This window comes from Lepisosteus platostomus, chromosome 2 (genome assembly GCF_059453375.1).
Source record: "Lepisosteus platostomus isolate fLepPlt1 chromosome 2, fLepPlt1.hap1, whole genome shotgun sequence".
Lineage (NCBI taxonomy): Eukaryota > Metazoa > Chordata > Actinopteri > Semionotiformes > Lepisosteidae > Lepisosteus > Lepisosteus platostomus.
This window is the reverse complement of record NC_142612.1, coordinates 65605849-65619965: the sequence shown is the minus strand read 5'-3', so window position 1 is coordinate 65619965 and position 14117 is coordinate 65605849. Positions and strand designations below refer to the sequence as shown.

Below are 14117 nucleotides of genomic sequence, written 5' to 3'. Positions count from 1 at the left end.
TAGTGAAAAATACTTTGGAAAGCTTTCAGGGTTATGCCCTCTGTGTTTTTTATTTATTTAATCTTCAGCACTAATTTCAGCAGTCTGACATTCTTTCATTTTTTCTGTTTGTCTTTTCAGTGGTTTTGCTGAGCGTGTTACCTTTCTGCCGCTATGCTGACTCAATCGCCTGGCTCATTTCCCTTCTCGGATGCCTAAGTTTGGATGTGTTTTGTCAGCGTCAGGATGTCTCTTTTTTGCAAATGTGGTTCCTGGTGTATTTATCCGAGTTGGATATGGCAGAAACCTATGTCAAACTGATTTATTTTGAATTCAATTCAAAATACTTTCCTCCGTAAAGGCAATTTAAGCAGCAAGCAGTGCAAATACAGTACAACGCATGCCAAATTAAAACAGTAAAATCATGCTAACATAGAAAAAAAAATAGAAAAAGGTCCATAAAATGATTATGTAAGTAACTTAGTACGTGCGCATTGTCAGGGCTGTGTCCTATACTACCAATAAAATAATAATCAATAATTTAGATATTAAAACATTAAAACATTTTTACACTCATTATTTGTGAGCTTGACAGCTTCGGGAACAAAGCTAAATTTTCTTCTCTTTGTCGTGCTCTGCAGAGAAAACATCTTCCTGAAGGAAAAAGTTCAAAAGACTGAAACAGGAGATGGGTCTTCAGTGATGGTACAGGTCTTCCTCAGGATCTGATGGACATAAAGGTCTTAAAGGCTCACCAATGATTTTGGAATTAAGGTTCACTTACATTTTGAGGGCATTTCTTTATCATTTGACTGAATGATGTGAACAAACAGATAAAAGAACAAGTTAAAAAACTTTGAATAAAAGAACGATAATTGTTGATATAATTTGTTTTTTCTTGAACTCCAAAAGAACTCAGTTTTCTCATCCATATAAGCACTGCTGGGATTTCTTCACAATGACATCAGTGAACTTAAATCTATCATCAAACACAGTGCACCAATAATAATATACTCAGTGGACTTTACCAACCAGAAAAGATAGACAACTATGGAATTATTACCTTTAAATTCTAATCAATACTGTTTTCTTATTAGTATTAGTATTTGTTTTGGTGGTAACAGTAATAATAGTAGCACTTTCTTTTGCAGTTATAATGGTATGAAAGTATTACTTAATACATATTTAAAGCTGTTTTTTTTCCATGATTTTACAGTATATTGTCAATTGTGGCCTTGAGACTTAAAATATTAATATGTACAGTACATTGGCTCCTCATAGGGAGCTTTATCATAAGCACGGGAACTGAAGTAATGGATGAAAAATGTTAAGAATTTAGTAAAAATGGACTAAATAACAATAACTGCTATTTCTAGAGCCACATGTGGGTTTTTACAATAGGCTTTATAATGGAAAAAAGCTTAATTCAGCCAAAAGGCAATCTGACCATTACAATTTCCATTATAATATAAAGTCAAAAAGACTCCCCTCTATGGCTCAATTGTTGTCTCTTTTGAGATTTCTTGTCATTTCTCTCCATCTTCATTTTCAGCTATTTTATCTCCAATTGCCATTGACAAATAGTCTCTACAGAGGAAGCAGGAGGTAGTCTTTGCACAAAGGGCTGCATGTATCCAGGACAAACTAGCCAGCTCTATTGTTGAAGCACGTTCCCTGCTATCCTTAAGAAATGACTCCTGGAATCCAAATCGTGAGGACCTGATGTTCTCTTATATGAAGTCTTTCTTGTGTTGTGTGTTTTTGCTAGGGAAAATTATGTCCTTTACATCTTTCTCGTACACCTGAACCTCTCTGAGTGTGAGTCAGGCTGAAGAGGAAAGAAAATAGGTTTACGCAGACAGGTTGATTTACACAAACAGGGTCAAAGACAAGGAATAGACCCCTATTGCGACCTGTCCAAAAAATGCGTGTTTCCTCCTACTCAGGGGAAAACACTCCATGAAGATTGAGACCTGGATTAAAACATACAGATTGCAGTTTGGTTGTAACTTCATAATGGTTGCTGGATTGTACTTGCTATTTAATCTGAGCTTTAGTCATGATACATAAAATATATCAGTCCCATTAAAAATAAATCTGAAAAAATAATTTCATTATGCAATGGCACTATTTATACGCAAATTATTCACTTGAGCGATTCTGTTCTTTAACAAGCATGAAAAGGCCACTGATTTGACATTAACAGTAATAACAATTATTATTAATAAGAACTTTATTTTACTATTTATTTTAATGAACACCTTAAAGTGTTTAATAAAATGCTGTTTTTTTCTGAAGCTAGTCTGAATGAGGAGTCATCAAGACAGCTTGTTAAAGAAACAATAAGTGCATTTATTTTAGATTCGAGGGTTTGTCAGATCAGCTGTCTTTTGCCTCTCTGCTTTGAGAAACTGCATTGCTGTTCCCTTGGGTCCTCCCACTCAAATGCTCACCTGCTGGGAAAAAGAAATCACCTGCAATTTTTCAGCAGCCCCAGCAAAACCTGCAGAAGGGTAGAGCAGCTGTCATTTACACCAGTTAACTGTTAATTCACTCTGCCTTGGTTCCACTTGACACTGCTTTAATATGCTATGATATTTGGGGTCCTTTTGGAATTGCATTCCAGAGCTGGATTTCTGTGATTGCATGGAAACCATAACTTTGAATTATGCAGTTATAAAACCAGAAATTAGAAAAACAGTCAAAACTAATCATTGATTCATTTTATTAATCATGTTTTCCTTCATTTCTAACGTCTCATCCTAATTTACCTGTAGGTGAAAAAATCCATGCACATAAATATCTGTGTTACCTCAAATGGGTTTCACATACTGCCATTCTTACCAACTGCTAAGAATGAGGTCAGTTATTGTCAGCACTACTTGGAAACTTAAAAATCAAATAAGATTTGGTTAAAAATCTGTTCACACCAAGATGTGCCCCACAGCTCTTTACAGCATCCTACTGAGTTCTAACTGCAAAAAGAAACAACACAGATTTAATCAAAGGAGCACCACATCTCTTCTGCAAGTATGTTTTTTTTTCTTTCCCCCACTCCTTTCAATTGGAAATGCCACCTGAGAGTTGTAGAGATCAGAGCGTGGATGTTTGATGACAGCAAAGGAAAAGAAAAGGCTGCACTAAGTGTTACCAGAACATAAGAATCTGTAGAGTCGGTTCAGCCTAGATGGTCACCCAGCTGTAAAAAAAAGTCAATAATGTGTCCACAGGAAAAGAAATGAAATATCTTGGCAAGGACATTGCAGATTGAGAAAACGTCTATCTAGACAGGTTGGCCGCAGATGTTTCAAAACCTCATTGAAGAACGTGATCTTTGTGATTCTGTTTAATTTGTTGTAAGTGCCTGACAATACTCATCTGCCTCAACATCAGAGAATAAGAATTAAAGCAACTAAACAGTCATTATGAAAATTTGTTTCCCGGCTTTGGTTCTGCCTTATATCAAAGTGCACTGCCTGGCTTTGAAGTTTTTCATCTCATTTAAATCAGGAGAAGGTGTACAGATATTTTTACAGGCTGGTGAATTAAACATTGTTTTACTCTTTTATACTACAAATGCAGACCTGAAAAACAACAGTGGTCTTCATCATTCTTTATATATATTTATGTGTCCTGCATGATGCACTTAAACAGCTGGAGTGAATGTGTACTGGGCCATTTCATTGTTTTCACATAATTATAAGACAGTAGCACATACAGTTGTCCCCACATAAGAGCAATTCTTTAGCTCATCCGATATCCCAAGATAGGAAAGTATTGTCTTCATTGTGCTGATTTTCTAACAGATCATAATCATCTTATTACTATTTAACTCATGGAAATAACCCATACATTAATCATGATCATTTAATTTTCTCTCCAAATGATGTGAAATAACTAGGTGCTCTGTTGCATAATAATATCTGTAGCGTTTGCCAAGACCTATTGCAGTAACTGGTGAACACAGCAATTAGAGGTATAATTGCAAGATGAGCCAAGTAAATAAAGGGACTATTGAATTTGCTAAAATAATTGTGAAGTGTTAAGCACCTGAATATGTTCTGTTTAGTGCCACACATGCCAGATAGACCTGTTGTCGTCAAAGGAGTGCAGTTTGACAGTCAAATTTTGAGTCTCGGCAGATTTCAGTGTTTTTTCCCCTTGGGTTTGGAATGCAGGTTTAAAAATGCAAAAGAACAAGTACAGGTTTATTCCATGCTGAAAAGAGAAGAAAAGAAACACAACCTTTCGGCTGCGGAGCCTTCTTAGGGCGTGAAGATTAAAAACATATCTAGTGTCCAGTACCACATTGTGGTTAAAGAAGAAACAGACCTTAGGGTTGGCAGCACCAGCTACAGCCTAGGAAAGTGGTTGAAGATATCGTACCATTAGAGCTCTCAGTCATCACTCTTTTAGCACACTACTGGCCCCTTCTCAGCCTACTCACCACTGACGCACGCATTAGCCTGAAGTCAAATGCCACCTAGAGCCATTCTCACTTGCTTTACCAGTATGTAGGCTGACCTTGAACTGCAGGATAAATGATTTTCAGAGCTGTTTCAGAGAATGTCAGAAGGCCTAGAACTACTATAACTGGGAATACAGGTTTAATATTTTTAAAGATTGATTTTTAATAAATAAATAGATTAGGCCTGCCAATTTTAACATTTAAGATTCCTCAATTTTTTTTACTTCTTTTTTTTTATTCTTCAGTATTTGCAATTCCATGAGCTTGTAATTCAGAATGTCTGACAGTGCCTTTTGGGCACCACTCATGCAACTAATAAAGAGCTATCGAATCAATCACGAATGCTTCGTACTGTCTCCTACCAAAAAATCACCAACTGTAAAAAGCCTTACAGCTACAAATGATATAGTGTTTGAGATGCTATGGTTTCAAAAGACTCTGAGTGACCTGCCTTATGATTTTAACAGGCTTCAAATTTATTGCAGGTACTTGATATGGTAGATGGTGGATTGTAAAGACAGCTGGTTAATAGCATCTGAATGTTTTATTTGTCATCCTGTTTACGATACAGTGTTTTTTATTCCTTTATTCTCTAGGTGTTATATATACAGTATCCAGTTTGTTTCCCAGAATATCACCCAGAGGTGAGACTGACACCACCTTTATTGCTGAAGTAAAAATGAAGTGAATACCCGATAAGCTTAGGTTCTTTGTACAAACTAGTCTATAAAATGTTGGGTTCCTTTCAGGCCTCACATTTTTCTACTTGAAATACAAGAAAATATAAAAAGTCTATTTCTCCATTCAGATAGTGAGTCAATAAAAACTGCTGACATTATGCATTTGGTCTAGCTTTACATAATAACACTATTGCTTCTATTACTACTAATGTTTTATTTAACCATATACAGTATGCCAGCTGAAGACATGTTTCTGTATACAATGACAATCTAGACAGTGCCCATTTATGCAGCAGAGCGTTTTAGTGGAATAATATTAGTTTATCAGCTTGTTTGAAGAGTATAGCAGCACTGCCTCACTGAGGATATGAACACATAACCTCCCAGCTACAACTGCAACGTGCTAATCACTGCTCTAACAGAATAGACAAGACTTGACAGGCAGATTGACTGACTTCTTTATAACTGCTATTCTTTGACTCACTTTTTTGTGATGAGAATTTTTTATTTGACCTGATTTTCAGGGATTGGTAATTGATTGTTGTTGAATTTCGGGATGGAAACAAAAGCAGGTAAAGATATTTGTTAGTTTTGGCCTTGTTAATTCCAGTGCATCCCCATGAAGACTCAAATTGCACAAATTGCAGTTTAAAGTAGGCAATCTGTGTTGCCTGTCTAATTGGTTGGATTTAACAAGGAGTGGCACAGTATCTATCTGTTCACTGGCTTCCTGTCAAATTCCGTGTGGACTTTAAAATCCTCATGCTCACCTATAAGGTTCTGCATGGCTTGGCACCTCAGTACCTGTCTGAACTATTATCGCCCTACTCTGCACCTCACAACCTTTGCTCTGTTATGCCCCAAGCTCTAGAACTCTCTGCCCAAGGATATCAGAGAGTCACCTACTCTAAACTCCTTCAAATCCAGACTCAAAACCGTCTTCTTTACCCCTCTGCTCCTCTGCTATACTTAGTACCACCATCCACAGTCTCCTCTGTGTATTGTAATTGCATTTTATCCTGTGTATTCTTTTTATTTATTGTTATTGTCATTCTGTAAAGCGCTTTGAGAAGCCACCTTTAAAGGCACTATATAAAATAAAGTTCACTATTATTATGTTACATCACCAAATGAAAAATGAAACAATAATATAACAACAAACTCCCAAATGCTTAAGCAGGAAGTACAAATGCAATCTAAGACACATGAAGAAACACAGAACTACACTGACTATTTGGGAAGAATAACAATCTCATAAATCTGTCAAGATCTTCACTGACAGAGTTAAGCAAAAAAGCTTGTTGTCTTTCATGGCTTCAACTCAAGCTACTAAAACACTTGCCCAACAGCCCATAATAATGCACTTCATCTGGACAATTGAACAGTATTGTCATTCTAATGTATATTATAAAAAGAGCACTGCACAAACGAGAGTAAAATTGAATTTAATTTTCACTGAATTCAAAAAGAAACCTAGAAACTATTATTATGCAATATGTGGACTGCCTTTTCAGATTACAGAATTAACAAACGTTCCCTTTCTAAGCATGCAATATAAAAATTTGCAGAGAAAATAAAGCAGGGAGTGTCTTCAGAGGTCAAATGTTAATGTTGAACCAAGGCTGACTTCTCCAGTGCATCATCGTAAAGTCATTCTCTATTTTCCAAAGGAATACAAATATGTTGTCTATATGAAAGAGGAAATGCACATTATAGCCCAAGACATTTCCCTACCGTTTTAGTGGAAAAAGGACACGCTTCATTTAACCAATTTTTTCTGGCTTAGTTTAGATTTGCTTTTTTCAGGGAACACACAGTAAGTGTGCATTCGAGAGAGCTTCAAGAGTGTCACAGTGAATTAGCCTCCCCAGTAAGTCTCTGCCTCACCGGACTTTAACTGTCAAGATGCAGAGGCATGCTATAGTTCTTCCCCGATACCTCAATGACTTCCAGGAAAAATGCATTTTCCACAATCTGCAGAACAAACTGGAAAACAAAATGAAAACTGTTTTATTTATTTTCTTGATTGGTCTCTTTGATTTACAAATTCCAGCTATTGCCCATAATTTTAAGTGACATGTAAAGCCATGGCTATTGTGCCTACCTGACCTGTAACGTAAAGTACCCTAATAAAGTGTGTCCAGTCCCTGAGCAAACACAAAGTGACTGGCCCTTGATTTGTTGTCCAGTCATGTACAAGCTTTCATCCTTGATCTGTCACAGGGTTTTACCACCAACAAAAGAGTTTTAAAGCCCTTATTTAGTATAGAAATTGTGTGTGCCCAGATCTCTTTCTCCAAGACTGTGCATTTCTTGTCCAAAATGAGCTGAAAATCAACAAACCTACAAAACTCAATAAATTTCTGACCCAATTGTATGCTATTTAACACACTCGCAAAAAACGCAAAAAGGATTTAAGTGTGCAGTGTTGCATAGGAAAAGGCTAGCCTTTGCAATAGTGCTATGGGCAAATCTCATCAGTGTAAACAGTGCAAAATGTCTGATAAGCCTGATTAACTTTTTGGCATCAATCACCTCTAGAGATATTTCCAACTTCTACCCATTTCACAGCTTACAGTTGTCAAGGAAACATCCTGAGGTGCTCAGGCAATCCTGCTTGTAAGCACAACTGTCAGACGTGATGACTGTATCATGACAAGGTGTAAGAAGCAAAACTGTGCTTTTCAAAGCTGGAATAAATACAGCTTTATGACTGCATTTTCTTTAAAATTAAAAATTCCCAATAACACCAGCAATGTCGAAGCTTCTGGTTATCATTAGAAGCTGGAATTAGGTGGATAAATTCTATTTGTTATTTTGGCTGTTTCGCCCATTTACTGCAACATTAATATAATCAATAACTATTTGTGACAGTAGCAGGCCTATCAGCTCATCTTGTGTGTCTGCATTGATATCATGGTAACTCATTCTTATCCCATTATTTGAGGAACCCCATTGAAACCATTCCTACCGCATGTCTGGACACATTTTCTCTGTGTATCAATTTCACTGACAGCACAGTTAATTCAAGGTATCTTATTAGAATGGATTGGAAAACTCAAGAAAAAGTGACAGATATTTGGGTCTAGAATATTCAATATGTTTTTTTATTTCTATATTTTAAGGGATTGGAATAAAAAAATGTTATTCCTAGTGGAATGTTATCTTTGGATAATGTTTCCTTTACTAATATTACAATATCCCAAAAATAATCCAGTGCCAAACTGAACCTACATACAGTATGTTTTTTGATGATCTCAGAGTAGGGTCAACTTTCTCAGCAGGGAGGTTAAAGTGAAAGTGACATACTGTATGAAGGTCACAGAAAAAAGAAACCAGACATATCACTGATGTATTGTTATTCTTAAATGTGCACCTTAATGTAAACTGAAATGATTTCCATCTGGTAACATTTAACATTGGATTGTATGTATGTCTAACTGTAGCAATTATTCAATGGCATGTTTTAATTATATTTCTTACATAACACATGGGATAATCTTTAGGACTTTATATGTGTGCATTTGCTCAAAAAACTGAAAATGACAAAAACTATCAACCTAAAAATAATTATTTGTTGTATTTTCAAAGTCTCAAAGCTCCTTTACAGATATCTAGGATCTCATTTTTCTACTATACATACACTATTTAGAAACCAACCTCTTCACTCTCAAATTAATAAAAGAGCATGTACCATGCGAGTCTAAAATTAGAGCACATCAATTAACATACATATTCTTCAACAAAAAATGTATAACTGTTGGCATTTCAGCTGTGCAAATGACTAAATCTGCGCAATGGCTCCTTGTTAGAGAAAATTCAGGAAAAGAGTCTAATTCATTTCTCTCAGTAATGAGTCCTGTGGGACTGTGCTGAGACTGTGTGAGAGTCAGGTTGAGGTGTGTGGCTGCTGACGCCATCTGAAACACTTAAAAGTATCCCCTTTAGTTTGTTCATTGCAGCTCTGTCTTGTTGGTTTTGTAAGAAATAGCATGAAATACTGTGAAATAATTATGTTGTTCTGCAAGCAAACCCTTTTCAAATTACCACTTTGTTGGCTGCTACGAACTTTTCTACACTTGATGTGTGTAATTGATATTGTTCAAATTTATAGAAGCAGGACAAAGTGACAGGCTGACACATGACTAACCACATATTTAAAGCAGTACAGACATTCCACAGGGGAGCTGACAAATACGTCCAAATACAAACTAACTGCCAAGAACTGTTGTTTAAATTCTGTCTGTATATATACATTTTCAACATTATTTGGTTTTCTCTCACTAACCGAGGAATTTAGTTCACTGAGACAGGAATACAAAATGTTATATTCATGGCACCCACCAATTTCAGATTGTGATTAAGGAATTGATTCTGAATAAGCCCTTTTTTAGAAAGCCCAAAACAAAAAAAATTCAATGATCTGCATCTGCAATGTACAGACTTTGGATCATCCATTGGAGTCAGTAATGTAAGTTAGCAGTATTTTATATTTGTTTCTGTAATCCACATATTTTTTTCCAATTACAGAATTGATTTTTGTTTCAATAAAATGCTACTATTTTATTTTCAAAAGAAAAACAGGGAACAAGTAAAAGCTTTTAAGCCAGTGAAGGAGTCTATTATACTCAAACATCAGAGGACAACCAGTGGAAGACAGCTACAAGATTTACTTTCACACCAAATCAGAAAAAAAGCCTTTTCATCTGAACACTCATTAGCAAAATCAAATGAGACATGCAATAATACTTTTTACACACTAACAGATGTTGTTTTTTTCTGCTATAGGGCAGTGCTTTCCTTCAAAAATGAACCCATTTAAATCCTCCCCCAACTGGCTGTGACTGGGGGGTCTTCTCAATTCTGCAAGGACAGACAGGTAATACCATATGTGTGGGAGAAACACACAATTGGGAACAACAACTAAAAGCCTATCATTTTTTTCTGCTGTGTTAAAAAAGGGCTGCATTGTGCCCCTAGTAAAAGGACAGATTATTTCTTTCAGTTCAGCATTTATCAGTCAAAAATGTATTTTTTTTAAACCTTGATTCATGTCTTTGGATTGCAAAGTTACCATTAAAAATGTACTTCACAGAACTTTCTAAAGTTTTACTGATAAAAGTGGGTATTGATAAAGAGAAATCTTACAGTGGCTGTGTCCTTAACAAGTATTCACTAACCAAAATGGGAGACGAAAATAAACCTGATTCAGAGAATTGAAAGGATTAAATATGTTGTAACATATTTAATGAAACGTGTTCTCGGTTATAGCAATGACTAACATGGTTCCATCAATGTTAATCTTGTAATGCGGTTTTAATAAAGTGATTGAGTTCCGTGGCCTAAGGAGACATTATAATGAAAATTATGAGTAATGATTATTTCAAACACATCTAAAGGTAAGCCTGAAGAAATGTTGTATTGATCCTGGTATCAAGCTAATACTGTGAGTAAAATATATTCCTACCCTTCAGCAAACACTGCTTTAAAAATCTGTTGATTCTGATGTGATATGATGCTTCCTAGGGGACTTCCCATGAGGGGGACTATTTTAGGTGATATTTTATGGTAAGGTCCTTTTGCTTAGTAGTCTCATTGAACTGAAAATCTTTTAAATACAATAAAGACCAAATAATTTGGTGTACACAGTGACCTGTCAACAAAGACTCCAGTATTAGATTAATGTTACACAGCAGACTGGCTCAATAGACTTTCAGATACCCAGTGAAAATGACAGAATCTTCCACATTATTAGCTAAATTATTTGGCTATTAAAAGAAATCTATTGAGTTATGGTCATATTTATGCTAATCTTTTAACACAATAAATGTCCTTAAATGTTTTCAATAAATTTAGTAATTATATTGTTTCATAGCCTTTTGAAAATAAATTGACATTTCTTATCTTTTCAAGTATTACACTACTTTTCTAAAATTCTACATGGCAGGAGAAGCAATAAAAGGATGAGATGTTAGAATGCCTAATAAAATATGGTAAAATATGTTAAGATTATACAATGGTAAGACCTCATTTTGAACACTGTTTTAAGATTTACAAAAACAAGGTTGCCAGTCTGGAAATCAGATCAAATAAAGGTCCATTAATGGACTCAGGGTAATATTACACATGGAAATTAAGCAAATGATATGAATCTCTTCAGTCTTGCACATAGATGCCTTTCACACAGGTGATTTGAAACAAGTACAATATATAAAATCAGTAACAGTACAAATGTAGTCAATTCATGTCTATTCTCCTCGTGTTCTGGTGGGTTTCCTCAGGGTGATCCGGTTTCCCTCCCCAGCCCCAAAACACACTGGTAGGTTAATTGGCTTCTTGGAAAAAAGGCCTTGGTGTGTGTGCATGTTTGTGTTTGAAATCTGTCTGCTCTGTGATGGACTGGCATTCTGCCCAGGGTGTACCCTGCCTTGTTCCCATTGCTTGCCAGGATAAGCTCCAGTTTCCTCATGACCCTGAGTAGGAAAAAGTGTTTAGAAAATGGATGGAAGGATTTAGGACTGAAAAGGGGAAGGAGGTAATTCACACAAATCACAGGTGTCTGGAACAAACTGCCCGGGATATTGGTGTGTTGTTGTATAATACAAAATGTAACAAATTCTAAACAAAACTGAAGCAATTTAGCCCTGTTATTTACTACAAATGTAAACAGGATTAATGGCTGCATGCATTTTTAGCCTTATTAACTTACCGTGCTTTCCCTATAATGTCTAGTTTTTTCAGTGTCTTGGGTATACAGTATATGGATTTATAGGTAGAGAAATTAAAGCCAAAAGTTGTTTACATGGTTTCTATGGGTTTCACAAAATTGATTAGAGCAGTTATCACATTTCCCTCAGAAATCGGTGCATACTTCATGCTAGCAATGTTTGACAAGAGAAGCTTAAAGCACTTTTAGGTTATTAAGTTTTCAGTCAGAGTAATTACAGTGTCTTCTCATAGTGTCATTTTTCAGCGGGCTTTACCACTAATCTCTTCACAGCAAACCAGTTTTTCTCTGTATATGTAAGAGGAAACCAGCCTCTTTTTGTGACTTTTTGGAAATCATTTTGCACATTTATTTCTAGATGGCAAGTCCAAAAATGTTGATTAAATTGTTAATTCATTGACATCACCTCAACAACTGTGGAAAACAACAGACAGATCCTGTCGAAATCAGAATCATACAGTGAGAATTCTGGAAAGCTAAATCTGCGGAAATAATAATTGGCACTGTTACCAAGCTGAAAAAAGGTTATTCACTAATTTATAAAGATAATAAATATTTATTATTTTATTAATTACCATAGATGTTTATGGAATCACAGATGTATAGACTGATACCCTATTTAAGTCACTAGCACATTCTATGTGTCACATGCTGGAATGAATGAGCATTCAGTGAATGTGGAGGAGGTATCACTGACAGATAGGAATAATATAACATAATGTTTAACCTCCTTAATTAATAAATGTATTTTACTTCAATTACATTACAGCAACTGTACAGCTTTTCATCAAAAAGGCAATGTCTTCTCTTAGCATTTAAACATAATCCTGTTTTTTTGTGAGAAACAAAAGGCATCTTGTTCTTAGAACTTAGAAAAACAATGTACAGTATGTGTTTGTTGGAAGAGCATTCCTCCCCCTCCTTGTAGCAATGAAGCAGGTCATCGAGCGTCCTTATGAAATAAAGCACATTTCATCTCTCTTTCAGTGCCTCATCTGTTTGGTGACACACCTCTATTATATGCCTCAGAAGTCTCCTGACCCCCTGCAAAGCCTGTACCATCTGTACCCTATTGAATACATGGATATTAAAAGCCTTAATACTTTACCCTGAGCATTTTATATGAAATGTTTAACTTGCTGACAAAATCTTTCTTCACCATAGCATGTCAGATTAACACACTGGTATAGAAATTCAGAAGGAGGATTGAAAAGCTTTGAAGTCTCAAACGAAGACTAAGAAGGAGCTCTAGCTGTAAGCCTCTTATCTTTAATACATCTGTCTTTCTCTTTTCTAGTATAATTGCACAATAAATTTATATCTAGTGGTGCCACTGAAAAATGTACTGCATGTCAGGGTGTGCATTACACTTGAGCCATGAGCTCTGAGGTCACGTCCAAGCAGTCACTTGACTTAAGATGTCAAGTCATATAATATTTATAGGGTTCAGTTACCTAGATAATTTTTTCTCCTGCTTGTTTCTTGGTTGTTTTCTACTAGATTTAAGCTCCCTTACAGGACAACTAAAAACATGCTCTTTCATTCAGAGTTTCCAAAGGAACGGTTTGTTTTTCCATTTGTTTTTTCAATTGATACCCTCCCATTTGGACAGTGAGCTACATCCTGTGCATTGAGAAAGCAATTGTTTCTGGCAGGAAGACTTAATAGCCCCCTACGGGAAGGATTTTTAAAGAATTTTACTTTTACATATTATAATAATAATTGGTTACACTTATATAGCGCTTTTCTGGACACTCCACTCAAAGTGCTTTACAGATAATGGGAACTCCCCTCCACCACCACCAATGTGCAGCATCCACCCGGATGATGCGATGGCAGCCATAGTGCGCCAGTATACTCACCACACATCAGCTATCAGTGGGGAGGAGAACAGATTGATAAAGCCAATTCATAGATGGGGTTTATTAGGAGGCCATGATTGGTAAGGGCCAATGGGAAATTTGTCCAGGATGCCAAGGTTACACCCCTACTCTTTTCGAGAAACACCTTGGGATTTTTAATGACCACAGAGAATCAGGACCTAAGTTTAACATCTTATCTGAAGGATGGCACCTGTTTACAGTATAGTGTCCCATTACTATACTGGGGCATTAGGACCCACATAGACCACAGGTGAGTGCTCCCTTCTTCTGGCCCCTCTAACACCAATTCCAGCAGCAACCTTAGTTTTTCCCAGGGGGTCTCTCATCCAGGTACTGACCAGGCTCACACCTGCTTAGCTTCAGTGGGTTGCCAGTTGTGA

The 14117-nt window shown here is 36.1% G+C and overlaps 1 long non-coding RNA gene across 1 annotated transcript in view; it reads left to right on the top strand.

Annotated features, from left to right (window-relative positions):
- LOC148676815 (uncharacterized) overlaps nt 1-12961 on the top strand; it is a 41445-nt gene extending 28484 nt beyond the window's left edge. The window contains exons 4-5 of the long non-coding RNA XR_015928636.1: nt 9916-10006; nt 12842-12961. This is a non-coding gene — a long non-coding RNA (uncharacterized LOC148676815). The remainder of the gene's footprint in view (nt 1-9915; nt 10007-12841) is intronic.
- Nucleotides 12962-14117: the final 1156 nt, after the last annotated feature.